This window comes from Argiope bruennichi, chromosome 11, assembly GCF_947563725.1.
Source record: "Argiope bruennichi chromosome 11, qqArgBrue1.1, whole genome shotgun sequence".
Lineage (NCBI taxonomy): Eukaryota > Metazoa > Arthropoda > Arachnida > Araneae > Araneidae > Argiope > Argiope bruennichi.
In genome coordinates this window covers 104,395,897-104,410,441 of record NC_079161.1, presented here as the reverse complement: position 1 = coordinate 104,410,441, position 14,545 = coordinate 104,395,897, and the positions used below count along the sequence as shown (strand labels likewise).

General features: G+C 30.5%; 1 protein-coding gene across 6 annotated transcripts in view; it reads right to left on the bottom strand.

Annotated features, from left to right (window-relative positions):
- LOC129957250 (GTPase-activating Rap/Ran-GAP domain-like protein 3) overlaps positions 1–14,545 on the bottom strand; it is a 666,176-nt gene that overhangs the window by 182,130 nt on the left and 469,501 nt on the right. The gene's annotated exons all lie outside the window — the stretch shown is intronic.

The following is a 14,545-nucleotide window of genomic DNA, read 5'->3' as shown; positions in this document are numbered from 1 at the left end:
TCTCTTCAAAATGCTATATGTTATTTTAAAGCAAGCAGAATTTTTTAAAATGTAATTTACTAAATTTTAAATTTAAGTTTGTTAATTTATAAAATTCTTCGATTTTTTTCTGTTTCATTCCGACTGTTTTTAAAAACTTTTTTAACATTTATTAAGTAACATTCAATTTGAGCTTTTGTAAGACTTTTTTTAACAGGCATGTTTCTTGTTTAAAAGTTTTATAAACCAAATAAAACGTAATCATTGAAATTTAAACCAAAACCATCTTCATAATACTTTGTAAATTATTTTTCAGATTACTTTAAATATTTTTTTTCATATTTTAAAGCCACCAAAAATGTTATGGTGTTTTGTTTTAAAGTAAAATTCCTTACTGAAAGTTTATTTTTTCAGAATTAACGCTTTTCTAATATTTGTCGAAAAACAAATGGCTTATAGATTTATCGATAACCCTTTCTAGGTAGTTCGAAAAATTGTCGATTTCCGCCACTTTTGACACCAGAAGAGGTTCTAGGAAAAGCAGATATTTAGTGGAAACAAATGAAAACCACAAGTAATTTTTTTTTTATTAATATATTAACAAAATTATTGAATATTAAATTGTAACTTCAAAGTTTAAAGGAAAATTTTGTTTTGAAGATAATGAACACACATTTAGCAAATAACTCCATGTAGTCATGAAATGGCCATATGGAAAATCTTTCTTGGATCATCTGACAAATATTATTTTTCAATTTTTTGTAATAAATTCATTTTTCCTTTTATAAAGGAAAGCAGGCATAGGTCGGGAGCTTTTAAAAATCAAATTGTGTTTCCTCAAGAACTACAGTAACTATGTTTACAATTTTTTTTAAATTTGTGTCCTGTTAATATAAATTTTACCGAAAACACAAAACTGATTTTCTGTTTCTGCAGTAAGCGATTAATATACGAATCAGTGTCTAGATTTTATTTTTAAACCAGAGAACAGTGAATTTAAGATCCAATTTTATGAAAGATCCCTCTTGTATCGATATCGTGCATGCTTCATTCAACGAGGCCAAATTTCCTTTTATTGGTTCTATGTGAAAATTTGGTGAACGATATGCTAACAAATGCGTCACCCTTGCCGTCGGATTATCGATGACAAGGAGGTCCCGTCCATTTTACGGATAAACCACCATGCGTATGGACTTGGTACACATTGCAGTTGTGGATTGTCAATTTTTTCCTCTGGGATGGTGTGGAAATTTGATAGCGGCTATTATTCATACGATTTTCTGGTTTTTTGACCACGATTAAAACTGAAATCTATCCTGCAATAGGTTTCGTGTAGTTTCTAACATTGAAAACCGACATGATTAAAGTAGCCGAGACCTTAACCCAAACTAAACTTGCATTTTCTTTGCTTTTTCATAGTAGGCAGTTGAAGACTTTAGCATATAGGCTTATGCAGTTTCGTTTTATATACTTTTCCCGTTTATTAAAACGGAATACTGTATTCAATTTATCAATTACACGTAATGTGCTAAAGATTCGAAATTTGAGGCGAAAAACTAACTTTCAAAATGCAATGCACAAATTTAGCATTTCCAGGACTCGGTTATCATTGAATGAATTAATTTGATTAAATTTTAATGCAACGCGCTTAGCTTCGCCTGGTAGTAAATTTGAGAATGATTCAAAGAGATTTCAAGTTTTTATAACATTTATAACAGTAGATTTCAAATTTAAGAAAAACTATACAGCATGCGTAATTAAATTATATCCTTTATACATTTATAAAAAATACTGTTATTTATTAAGTGCTATTTTTTAATTTTGTTATCTAAATTATTCAGCAGTGTATTTTATCTCAAATTGCATTGCTAAATCCAATAACATTGGCGATATTTTGGAAATACCTATTATCAGTAAACACGTACGTTTCTGACAGTTTTACTCATCCATGTTTCAGTTTCAAAAACAATCACCATCAAATAAATAAAATCTCCAACGGAGAGGCACAAAATACTCTCCGATATCCATTTTAAAAATATCTTCAAGGCAAACAGAACAAGCGCGCCTCGCCATCTGAGGAACACAGCCAGCGGATTGCATTTGAAATTAATATACCGTGTTCTGTTAACAGTAAAACCGTGTTTGGCTATCAAAGAGGGGAGATAAAAGCAAACGAAAAAGAACTAAACAAACCTCAAAGCATAATGAAATCGCGCAGTAATGGAACACCATTAGTTCCATGTAGGGAGGCGATACCATTATCTTGGCATTTCGAACACTAAAAGTGCGATATGTGTTCACGTTGAAAAGAACCATACAAGCCATTTCAGTGCAGGTGGTAAATAAAAAAAAAATAAAAAAAAATGTGTGTGTGTGTGTGTGTGTTTTCTATTCGCAGATAACTGCGAGCATTGCAGTATTTATTGGCGTTAACGTAAAAACCTCTGGAGTTGAAAATCGGACAAGACTATTCTTTTTCCTTTCTTTCCTTTCTAAACTCTAAGAAAATAATTTTTGCTTTACGATTTTTTTCATTCGAAATTTTAGATTTATTAATGTAATTAAGGATGTCTTTGCGCTTCATTAAAAATGTAACATTGCAAAAATAAGTTGTAAAATGTAAGTACAGAAAGCAAGTACAATTCACAATCGTAACCCATTAAGAAATACAGTTCATTAAGAGATCGTGGATTTACGTTAGATAATGCAGAAAACGATTTAAAAAAAATATATAAAAAATTATTTTTAAAAGCATATATTTATACATTTGTAAATAAACATGATACATTAATAGTATCGTTTTTAAGAACATTCCGTCATAAATACAGTGGTTCTTGATACATCATCTTTTCCATTTCCTTATTATTAATTTTTATACAGTTCATCATAAAAGCATTTACGCAATACAAGTGAGAGTAATTAAATATGCAGTGCTCTGAAAGTGTACGTTTGAAATTAATAGAATTTCTTCCAGGAATGAATATATATAAATTTCACTATTTCTTCATTCGATATGTGTCAAATTGTTTTGCAGGTGAATTTGCTGCTGCTTTCGCATCCCTTTTGTATTTCTGATTTTCCTGGCAGTTTCTTTCGAGAGATCATAGCTCCGAGAGACATTTCTGGGAATCTTACAGGCAATTTCACTTATTCTGTTGATCCTGCGAGGGTTCTGCTACTTTAAAACTTATTATATGCCCAGATAAAAATTAACATATTTTAAGAAATAGTTCTTTGATTATTTTGTAATCCGAAATGTTCATCAATTTAATATTCAGTGTAGCTCTGAACAATAGATCAGAAGTTACATTTGATTATAAAGACTAAATTATGCAACTTGAAATATTAGCTATAGAAAACAGTATAAAATTCAATCAGAATTTTAACCAAACATGAGAAATATTTTAGCAACAAAACATATTTCTAAAATAAAAATTCTTTAAAAAATGTAGTGCATGATATATATTACTAGCTGACCCGTGCCGCCTAACAATCAATGAATAGTTTATTTACACCATTTATAACTCAAGAACAGCTGTTCCTATTTTAATCATATTTGACTTGTTATAATAATATAAGAAAAAAGCAATACAACTACAAAAATTAGTATTACAATGGCTTGTCAGAAAGACATTTTCTTTATTCAATCTATATATACATTCGGGTTTATTCTTTTGCTTATCAGAAGGTGCTTGACTGAACATTTTTGTTTTGTTTTGTTATCAGGCACAAGAACAAATAAAGTGGATGGTTTACCAGTACATGAACATGCCACATACAATTGACAATGAGAAAAACATGGGTTTTCTAGATTCAGACCACAGACAAAGGCCTTGTGATTTGTTAATCATCATCGCGAATGCAACACGAAATGGAAATTGAATTCGTTTAAATTCAAAGGGCATATCACTTGGGATCTTGGGAATCCTCGGAATGAGAACTTCCTCACCTTTGAATTTTCCTTTGAGTATAGTTGCGTGAATCACATTGATCATCAGTTTTTTTTATATCACCAAACGTGCTCCATTGCATAGTTTTAATTGGTTTAAGTTTCGAAGCATCATGACCACCGAGCCAACCTTCAGCTGTAAATTGTGAGGTGTAAGCCAGGCACATCCAAGGAGTTTTAAAATTCAGATGGATACCTGATGACTTCGTCTTCGTTTGTTACACAGTCAATAGATTTGAATGAATGGAGAGTACCAACGATTTGATTCTGAAATACGAAGTCATCCATATCTTTACTTTTAGCCGCCAAAATTGCTCGCTCAACCATTTGTGATTTTTGTGGTTATCAATGATGTTCGGGAACACTTTGTTGATGAGCTTGTCTTTCGCTGAAACGAAATTGCAAAAATTTCGGGGAAGTGAACTCAATCCATTCGATTCGTCGACAGGAACACGGTCATTACCGATAGTCAACAATTGCTTGGAGAAATCTTCAGCAGATGGATCGTTCAGAAATACAACTCTCATGTTTATTGTCAGTTGAAGTTTCGTCACATAGCGCCACAGATTTGATGATTTGAGGCAAGCGTGTATTTCATAGGCAGCAATCGATCTTGGAATGACTGGCAGTGTTTGGCAGAAATCGTCAGACAGTAAAATCATTGCGCCTCCAAAGCATCTCTAGTCATTGCACAGATCTTCCAATATCCGGTCAAGTTCTTCCAATGCACGTCCTCGTGCATTCGTCTCATAAGAGTTTAGATGCTATTACAATTTTGGCTATGGCGGACTGTTTCGAAATGTTACATATCACTTGTTCAGAATTTTGTTGGTTTAACGTTAACTTTAACGCTGAATGAGCCATACGGCATCCTTCCAACAATGTGGCCGCTGTGCCAGGAGAAGCAGCTGCTACCGCAATGTCCGATCTCGCAAAAACAGTGGCCGAAAGCAATGATATGATGAATGTCTTCCCAGTTCCACCAGGGGCATCCAGGGAAAATAAACCACCATTTCCATCATCAATTGCCTTCATTAATGCATCATACACTTCCTTCTGTTGGGAATTCAGCAGGGGTACATTCGTTTGAACAGATTGGTCTAATTTATGTCAATCATATTCATGATCTCCTCATTTACCTCAATATCGAGATTTCTTGATCTTACACGAATTCGATGTAAAATGTCTTCTGACATGTTATCTTTGTATTTGTTCCTCAAGTCACGTGGATTGGATGGAAAGCATGTCGAAAGGATAATAGCAAATAATGCGCGTATCTGACTTGGAGATGCAGAAATAGTTGCTTCAGCCATTGAGTCCCAATGATTATTTTCAAGCAAATTGAGCTCTTGACGCGAGTATGAAATGTTGGGTATACTGTACCATTAATAGTTTGTAGTGATTCAAATGTTGTTGGCCCTCGAACATTCACCAGTAACAAACACAAATAGAAGCATTCATCATTCTTCAGATGAACTCTATAAATACGGCCAAGAACAGTAGAATGCACATCCGGATGATCAGGAACCACGTTGCCTTGCTTCCGACGTTGAAATTTCTTCGATGAAGTGTTCCAAGTGTAATAACGTGGCATCTCTGAGTAAAGCAACGTTCGGGCAAACGGATCGCTTTGGCAAGTCGTAAAGAAATTCGTCAATTTTGTCGCTGGTGGTGCTTCAGCTCGTTGAGCAACATTCGACGTGGTGGAATAAACTCGTTGCCCATTCTCCAGATGCACCACCAATTGTACAACAGTGTGATGGCGTTCGTTTATAGGGAATGCGAATATATACCAAATTGCCTCATTGCAGTTCACATATCGACCAACTTGATAGCTGGTAATTTCATCGTTGATATCGGGTGTTTGGATGACAAAACCACCTCCTTTTAGTTAGTAATTACATTACACCCACATAAAAAACAAAGCTATGCATTTTCAAGAGATAGCAATGATCGAATTTAATGGTGAATCTGGTCTTGAATCTGTCGAAAGCGAAATCAATATTACTCATTTATAATCTTTTTTTATGTTAGCATGCCTTATTTATTTTAGAAACAAATGCATTGACCTAAACTATTCGCCCATAATTGAAACTACATTTGAGCAATTTTCCATCTATTAAACAAATCTTTTAAAGAAAATAAACATTGACTCTCTTCAACATATATTAAATTACCTTGAATGCTCGATTAAATCCCGATTCTTGGATAATGTTTGTCCCAAATGAAGTCATTTTAAAACAGCCATTGTATTTTTGAGTGTTCGCTAGAAAAAGTTGCGATTCTGGTATTTCGCTGAAAAGCAATGGACGCAATGGCTAAGGTGGTGAAGTCAATAATGGCAATTTCACTTTGCCATTAAGGCAGTACAATCCAGGCGTTTCACCAGAAAACTTTAATGAGCCACAATGCTCGCAAACAACGTCCATTTGATCAATGCGAACGAAAGGATGCGAGCTGTAATTAATTATGCAATCATATAGAAACGCTGCTCGATTCAAATCAACACCTGAAGCATCGCGCCGAAGATTATTTCGCAGTTGTAATTTTTCAGCTTTTAAAAAGAAATAATAATGAATTATAAAAACAATTTAAATACACAACGGAAAATTGCAATAATATTCCTTTCGAAAGACCGCCATCGAAGTTCAAGAAATGAATTTAAACTGTCATAGTCTCAGTTCATTTTGACACAAAAACGAGCTGAAAATCATCTGCTAATAATAATAATAATAAAAAAAAAATAATAAAAAAAAAAAAAACTGGAAAAGTATTCTGGAAAGCTAGAATACAGCCTCTTTAGATTCAAACTATTTCATTTTTTAATAGTGGCAATTATTTTTAAATTGTAACGTTCCGAAGCCAAATGTTCGAAATATTTATGATCCTATCCGGAAACGTTTCTCAGAAATGAGATCACATTCCAGAATTTTTTAATGCGTAGAATAAATTTGATACGTTGCAACAGATCAAGTTTTATTATCTTTTGTTTGATTTTTTTTATTACTGTGCACGGAGACGTTTAAAATAAAATGCCATTTTATTTGAATATGATGAATTCCACACGTTTTAATGGATCACTGATTCATAGAGAATACTGGAAATCTGCTTTTTGTTTAAGTAGTTTGAAAAATACTTTGACGTGCACACGGATATTTAATAATTATCGTTTTGAATGAATTGCGATTATTTATCTTACAGTTTACTAAGAAAATGCTGTAAGGCAATTAAATTTTTAAAAACAAAACAAATCATTTAGTTAGTAGTTTTGATCTGCTTGACAGTTGTTGCAATGTTACCAACTCCTAAAAAAATACCCTTAGGATCATGGTTAATTTTTTTCGTGAACTTTTACAACAATTTAATGGTTATTCTGCTATTTGGGGCCGAGACGAATCCAAATATATATATTATTTGAATCGGTGCAGCCGCTCTTGAGTTATAAATGGTGTAAATAATACGATTTACGACTTTGTTTTATATTATATAAAATGTTCAATTCCAAAACCAATAATTCCTGCGACTTAGAACGATTAATCTTTTTTTAAATCTCATGACTCATTGTACTTGAAAATTGAATTAAGTGCATTCTAAATAAAGTGACAGAATATTTCCTTTCTGCTCAATTAAATTCATTGCACATGCAAGATTAAAAAAATTTGTTTTTTTGGCGATATTAAATAAATTATGAATGCAGCTTTTATATCAACTTGCTAATTCCCAAGTATTTTAATATTGAACCAGCTCATAGCAATGAAATAAAAAATATTAAAAATGGTAAAGGCTTTTTAAAAAAATTAATGTGTTTCAAATATCTAACAGTTTTATCACTTATACAGTGAAGACAAAAACAATTTATGCTTATTTGAACCCATTTCATTTTGTTTCAAATGTGCTTTTTGTATCAACAAATACAATCGCATCGAAACTTAAAACTTAATAAATAAAATTCAAGAACAGCATTTCTTCTACCGAGACAATGCCATTTCCATAGATTAAGCAAGCAAGTTTTGAGTAAATGAGTCGGAAAATGCGTTGATCATGCGATAATTAATTGGCTATTTCTTGCATTCAAATTCTGCATGCAGCGTGGAAAAATATTCTACTCCAAAATTTAAAAATGAAAAATACATCATTGCTTATTCACTTAATTTCTTTTTGTAAGTTAATGCAAGTCAGTTTTCTTTAAAATTTCGATCTTTTTTCTAAATTTCTAAACTCCTGTTTATATTAATTAGTTTATGGAGCAGCATTCCATAGATTAAAGCTCTATGAATAGCTTTTTAATTCCAAAGTAGTACGGTACAACAAAATCCTTTTTAAACAATAAAAAGAGGTTGGTGAAGAAGAATTAATAAGAACGCGATAATTTAAATGTCGTTTCTACCGCCATGTCCGTCAAACAAGATTATATTGCGTATTTTCTTAAAACAACTTCTAATATCCGAAATTTTTAAATATTCTTCCTACATTCCATGGGACTTTACTTCATACTTTTCCAAAAAATTGAGGAGTAGATCAGTTGTATGCACAGCTGTTCTACAATTAGTGTGGTGTGTTAGTGTGTGTGTGTGTGAGAGGAGGCATTTTACTTTTAAAAGTAAATGCGATTACTGTGCCAGAGAAGTTTCATTTTGGCCTGAAGAAATTCTCGTGAAAGCATTGAGATTAACTATTTGCCAGAATTAATATTTCAATTTATTGAGAAGCACTGTTTTGCATTATCGTACGTCTCTTAATAAACTAATCAAGAAGATCCTCTTAATTTGAGCGCGTCTTATCAATAATATTTGAACTAAATAATGAAGCTAATAAAATGAAATAATAAATCCCCTTTAAATAAATAATTATTTAAAGGTTATTAAAAAAAAGTAAAGAACCACTTGTACGAAAAACCTGGCAACATGGTAAAGTTCTAGACTCGATTCGTCACTGCATCAGCTATTGCATTTTGAACATAGTAAAAAATGCATAACATAATTAACCGAAAAATTGCTATCTTAAAATTCTTATAATGCCAAAAGCGAAACTGCATCCGATGTTTTGAATTATCTTAAAGCATTAATTATCAATAAACTGAAAATCGAATATTTATCTTTGCTCTCTTGCATGAGAATTTATTCATTGGAAAAGAAAAATTCTTAAAGAAAAATTTCTCGGTAATGACATTAATATCATTGAAATCTAATTTTTCGAGTTTTAAAAGGCTTTAAAATGATTTTTGTCTTGAAATATGCTCTGATGTAATAAAGAAAAAAAAATAATGTTTCGATTAATTATTAAAGATCTGAATAAAAGTGGTTTTTCGATTCGCTTTTGTTGGCCAAGGAGTAGCTGCATGCCGAATTCAGGATCTCTAGATCTAATTAGATTTAAAGTGTAAACCACGATATACGTTAAGGACAATTTTTGCGTAATGAATGACGCATATCGTAAGATACAAACCAAATGTCAGTATTTTAATCTTGTCATGCGAATTGTATCATACAAAATTTCTTAATTCTTGGGTATATTTATAATAAATTCTTGTGTATAATAAGATGTGACCTTCATACGTTGAATCAGAATAATTAAAAAACGCTTTTCGATTTCAAATTCCCAATCTTTAATAAATGGGCGAGTATAAAAAAGAACCAATTCTTTCTTTATTTTTGGGTTAAGCACGAAAACATATGCACCAAAATTTGCATAACGAAACTAATCTATTCAAAATCATAAGAACTTTATATTTGAATTGAAAGAATTTGAAAGATATGAAGTATCAAAGCTTTAATGCACTAATTAAAGATGCACTTAAAGCTCAATTCAAGAATAAACTAAAACGCATTTAATTTGTACTGTCATCACACACACACACGTGTGTGTCTCCTTAACATAAAACGGTGTCCTAATCTTCCCCCAAAATATTCATGGTAACTTGCGTAATAATATTTTGAGTGAAATTGTGTGAGCTTAAAAAATATCAATAAGAGAAAAATTTTCAACAATTATGCGAAGAATCACTATAAGAATATTCCGCATGCGAGTATTCTCTTAATATAAATGACTATTCAAAAAAAAAAAAAAAAATACAAGAACATAAATGGAGTTAATCATGTATGGAAATATTGCCACCATCATTTCATAAATAGAATAACCTGCATTCTTTTCTAACTATGAAGAAGGATGCGTTATTTTTGCGGATAAGGAAAGACTTCAATCATGGCAGGTCAACAAACGGATCTAGTTTTTCGAAAGCCTCATTTCCAACTATATTTGCTAAACCCTGAGAAGTTATGTGTCTCACCTTCGACGATATCAACTTTTAGCATAAGTTTTTTTTTAAATCAGTTTCAAAGATATAACTATCAAATAATCTTAAGTTTGAATTCAAAACACCTTACAGACCTTCTGTTTAAATGTTCCAAAATGAGTAGTTAATCTTGCCTCTAAATTTATCGAAATATTTCTTTTTCTAGCTATCATTTCTATAAAAACATTTGATGATTTAAGAGCAGATGAACTCTACAAATGACGCCTCCTTTGGAGTTGCGAATGGTTCTAAGTTAAATAATTATTTGCTAAAGAAATTTATAACAATATCTAAAAGATAACCGATTTCCCACACTTCAGAGAAGATACTGATTTTATTTATATCTTTGCAAAAAAATGTTCCATGACATACAATAGAGGTAAAATAAATAATAAGATGTAATTTGTCATTGAAGTAATTAGAAGTTTCTAAAAGAACACAATTCAGGGGGGAAAAAAAACTGGAATTTTAAGTAAAATAATTTTCCTTCAATTTGTTTTTATAATATTAAAAAAGATCATTCCCCCTGGTGCTTATGATATTAGAAGAATTCACTCTGTACAGCTATCACATTAATTTGTTTACTAACAGTCTAATTATGAAAGATTTAAAGAACTCTTTAATAATCAAAGTATTATTATTCTGCATTTATTACCGTAAATAACTATTAACGTTACAGCAGATCATTTTGCCTTGAGGATTCAAAGAGTAATAAACTTTACAGTTTCAGTGGAAGACAAAGATTTATGTAATGCCTTACGCATTATATCTGATGCATTATTTTCGTTTATTTCATCTTTTGGCAAACAGATCCTGGTTTGAAGCACCAAATGCAATTGTAAAAAGGGTTTAATTTTTATATTGGTCTAAGAACTCTTTAATAACGCTGTAAAAAGTGATTATAGTCGCGATGCATATAGTTTCCAAATTATAAGTAGACAAAAAAGTTTAACAGCTATTAATTGACAATTTAATAACTTATCGAAGAATTCTAAAAAAATCATAAAATCAACAACATTCAGCACACAGCTTTTTATCATTCTCATTTTATTTATTCAATTTCACATGTGTGATATAAACCGACGAAATTTACTTTTAAAATGACCTTATTATATTTATATACAGTCTCGCCGAATAAGGATATTTTGGCTTTGATGGTACTATATACAAATTTGAATATTTTTAGTTTTATTTGTATTTTTCTGTTAGACATCTATTTCTTAAAAAAGCTTTAATATACAGCAAAATTCCTTTATTCGCATTAAAATTGCAGAAAAACAATTTCGATTCTAAATTAGCATTCCTTTTATGCAGAGCTCGATTCTAAAATGCGCAGAATTGAAGACTGTATTTATTAAGTTTTTCTATGTATGAAATTTTTAAACGGCTTATATTCAACTTATCCTTACAATTTATTCCTTTCACAATTCAATTTATCCTTAACAGATAATCCTAAGTTTATTTATTTAGAAGATACGCAAAGTGAAATTTCATTTCAGTCAAATAAACATGTTGAAAAATAAACTATATATAGCAACTCCATTTCGGGAAATCATATGATTAAGTAAATATCAAACTGTGAAAAGCGAGAAGATTATAAACATATTCCAAGGAAAAAAAAACCCTCGCAGGGGGGGGGGATATTGCCTCAACGAAATAAAAGGCACATTCATATTTAATATAAAATATATCTATATTTAAATAAATTTTTCGGTGAATTTTCCTTCCCTATGAAATTGCCTTCCTATGAATATTCGATTCCCTAGATAATGTTATTTATTAATAAAAGCCAGTTTTAAAGTTGGGGGAAATTACTACTTATTCACGATATTCAATTCAAACCAACTGTTTCAAATTTTATTTTGCGATATAAATTAAAAGTAAGAACTACCAAAATGCTTATTTTAAAATTTTTAGTTATATACAAAGTATGAAAACTACTTATTTTTTGCTTGGATATACTTATTTTTTGAACAAATAAACTTTTATAATGATAAGCACTTAGTATGTTCAGAAGAAGAAAAAATGTTCAAATTGTAAATTTTTCGTTTCAACTTGCTTTTAAGTGCACGTAGCACTATTTACACGAGAGTTAAATGAAAAAGGTGACGGTCAAGCATGAGTCTCAAACTTTATACAAATAATATATATCCTTTCTTATAAAAATGAAGAACTTATTGCAATTTTGCTTTGTTTCGGAATGAATTGCAATTTTGCTTTGTTTCGGAATGAATTGCAATGTTGCAAGTGGAATTTTGTGTAAATGTAAGCAACACTCATTGCTTGCCGTCAAGGATAATTTAAAACAGTTTACTGAAAATAAGCACAATTTCGGTAAATGTGGTCAATTCAATCTTTGGATTTGTTAGCTTGAACATTTTGCATAAAGTATTATTAAATTGCATTATGTCACAGTAGAGGGCAAACGCAGCTACGCTATGAAGCTTTTTTTTCTTCCTGCTATATGAATAATAGATTCTTCAAATTACTTTGAGTCGGAGCATAGAGTGCGAATCGCATCATCATTCATTTCTACTTATAATTTTTTAAGATATTTTAAATCGTTAGCATTGACCGATATCACCAGAAAAAACATTCATATTCCCACAGACAATTTTATATGCATACTAACTTTTTCATTGACTTTTTTTAGTTCATTATATGAAATATCACAAAAGCATATGAATAAGAAGCTTTGTTTTCGCAAAATTTCTTGGATATCATAGATGCCTATTTGATGATTCTGGTCCTCCGAATAATATGGTCAACAATACAAGTTGTAGACGTAAATCAATGCATGAAAATATAACAACAAATTCAATCGATACTGATAAGAATCTTCACTAAATAAGGAATCTTTTCTATAATCTAATTAATGAATTATTATTTTCAGACCCAATGCGAAATGAGTGGTAATCGCCAAATTTTTTTTCCATTGAACGACTGCTAAAAGTTCTTATCAAATGATAACGAGGTATCACGATTTATTAGTTATTAACTTAAAAAAAACGACAATGGAAAATCATTTTTTAATTAACCGCATTTTTCTTAGATTTCAAACCCCAACATTTTATATCATAATGCTATTAAAAAATGATTTTTTAGGGTTAAATAAATAGCCCAATACTCGTCATCTTAATACAGTATTAAAAGGAATATGCTTGCCAGTTTAATTTGTGCGAAACACCCAATTCTGAAGTACACGAGTTAAAAATAGGATGATCATCACATCGGCTCTCCATCTACTATTTATGATCCAATTTTTACTGCAAGTTTAAATCGCCATTTTATTTAATAAGAATCTATCTCTTTAACTTCGTATTAATAGTTTCTGGTTCTCCGATGTATTTTCTGTTTTATAAAGAATTTGTATTATAGTTTTAACAATAAGCTTCTTTACCAATTTCGATTTTCCAAAACTTTTGCTGGTTATTTTTTGTTCTTAATCTTGTCTTCACTTTCCCTGCTGTTTTGAGCCATTTTGACGCGAGTGAGATTCACCAATTTAAAGAAAATAATATTTGAAAACGACAAAATCGAATAGAATTTCAATAAATGAAAATTTGTGCAACAAGTTCATAATCATCAGTTTACCATAATTGAAAAAGATACAAATAAACATAACTGCACCATATTATAAATTGCATAAATAAAATGAAGCTACAACGAAAAACAAAAGCCCTTTCTATTCTTTTTAGAATTAATGGGAGGAACAACATATGTATACAAATAATTTAATGCATAAGTAACAATGTTTAATAATCCCAATTGTTATTGTTTTATTAAGCATTTGATTCTTACCTTTTAATTTGATTAATACCACGTTTTATTTTCAAATTTAGAAATAATTTTCTTGCTAAATAAAATGAAACTACATTGGTATTCTTCAGTGAAATGTTTAATAGCAGTATCATAATATCCATGTAATGATGTAATTTATACTTAATGTATTATACATAATTAATCCATGCATAATATAAAGCGATAATTAAATAAATCTTACATATAGGACTCGCACCATCCCTACTAGTAATCTGCTGCAATAATATCAGATTTTGAAAACTGCATTTCATATAATGCCCATTCATACTGCATTTACATCCGTCTACCCATTTTAGATTTTTTTTAAGATGAAAAATTATTTGCGTTTCAAAATTTTCTATAAAATACGCATGAAAAAAAATATCCGAAATAAATTACAATTCCTAAAAGAGCTTTTATAGGGTTTCTTATTTTCGTCATTTAAAATAAAACATGCTTTAAATTCATCTGAAAATAAAAATAAAATAAATTAAACTATGCAACTTAAATGAATCGATAACTTA